Source organism: Lolium perenne, chromosome 2 (assembly GCF_019359855.2).
Source record: "Lolium perenne isolate Kyuss_39 chromosome 2, Kyuss_2.0, whole genome shotgun sequence".
Taxonomy (NCBI): domain Eukaryota; kingdom Viridiplantae; phylum Streptophyta; class Magnoliopsida; order Poales; family Poaceae; genus Lolium; species Lolium perenne.
The window spans coordinates 126,641,038-126,642,545 of NC_067245.2; the positions used below are offsets into that span (position 1 = coordinate 126,641,038).

At 46.9% G+C, this 1,508-nt stretch overlaps 1 long non-coding RNA gene across 1 annotated transcript; it reads left to right on the forward strand.

Moving 5' to 3' along the window:
• The first annotated feature begins 245 nt into the window (after positions 1 to 245).
• Positions 246 to 1,100, forward strand: LOC127330170 (uncharacterized). Its single transcript, XR_007869157.2, has 2 exons — positions 246 to 744; positions 835 to 1,100. It is a non-coding gene; the product is annotated as an uncharacterized lncRNA (long non-coding RNA).
• Positions 1,101 to 1,508: the final 408 nt, after the last annotated feature.

The window sequence follows — 1,508 nt, forward strand, 5'->3', positions numbered from 1 at the left end:
ATTGAAGCCTTTTCTATCTCTGAGGTAGTAGTATTTCTTCAACACATACATCTTGCTCCATCTTCTTGTTCCTTTTGCTTCCAAATCACGGTCATATTTTCTTTTCATGTTATGTGCTTCTAATCTTTACTATTAAACGGCAATGCGACCGGTACGTCGTACGTCGTCGTCACTTTTGCCTCGGGGCCCCTCAGAAATTAGCTAATTAGCCCGAAGTTGAATCCCCGTTCAGACTTCCACGCACACGAAAAAATACATGTGCCGCAGGCCCGCAGCGACAAAAGATCCTCCGCCTCTCGCTAGTTAGATCGGCGCTGCTGCCGGGCTACCCGCGCCGGCCAAGCAGCCGCCTCTCCATCTCCTCTCCGACTCGAAGGTAACAACCGCAGCAGCAAGCCTGAAGAACTTCTTTTGCCTGGTGACGAAGAGATGGCCGGCACCCTACGGTACTGCCTGGATCTGTTCAAGGGCGGACGCCAGTTGTGGGGGAGATGGTAGCAGAGCAAGAAAGAAGGAGGAGGGAGAGGCTGGGCGCGACCGTGGCAGAGATGGACCGTGGCTGAGGAGAGCGGGAAGGGGAGAGGAAGCCTGCGTGCGAGGTATCGGCTGGCCCAGTCATCACCAAGGTGGGGATGCTACTGGACGGGGTCGGTGTTGGGCTGCACCCATCAGTGTAGAAGAAGAGGAGACAGGAGCTGGGCGGCAGAGGAAGAGACGGAGATCAGCTAGCCAGCTACCAGACTGGTACGGATTGGATCTCAAAATCGATACAGGAGTGAATGTGCTACTACTGCCATTTTCAGATTAATTTCTGCTATCTGCATCGATTTTCAGGAGAAATTGGATCATGGGGAAATTGGATCATGGGAGAGGCCTCAGGATATACGCGCATATCCCCTGTGTGTACTATGTACTTTCTGGTAGTTGCACAGTTCATCTCTATGTGTGACTTAGATTAAGAAAAATTATCATACTTCTTTCGTTGATGAAAGAATATCGGAGGTTTGCCTAAATTCATACGTACGACTAAATTTATGCAAACTTGCGACAATAATTTATGGATGGTGGTAGTATAATATTTATAATAATATAGTCGAAAATATTGGAAAAGTATAGGTGATCTCCCGAGAACTCGATTTTTTTTTGTTTGAGCGAGAATTCGAAGATTTTGGAACATTTTTTTTATAGACTAACAAACCAATCGGTAGGGGCAATACCCTGCCTATTGTGTGTGGGACGAGCAACATGGGGCCAGGTTGAGAGAAAGAGATGGATACAGGCGAAAGCGTGAACGATAAAAATCAGATATAGAGAGAGGAGAGACACAACCATCGCAAAAGAAGTGAACTAGGAGAAGTTAAATCGGAAAAACTGTTGCTGCTTGATATTGAGAAGGCGAGAGAGATATGCCATTGCTTGTTATTTGAAACAAAGATGAGACTATGAGAGAGGGGAAGCGGCCACTCGGTTTCAATGTATGCATAGAGAAGATACTACTGATGATTCTG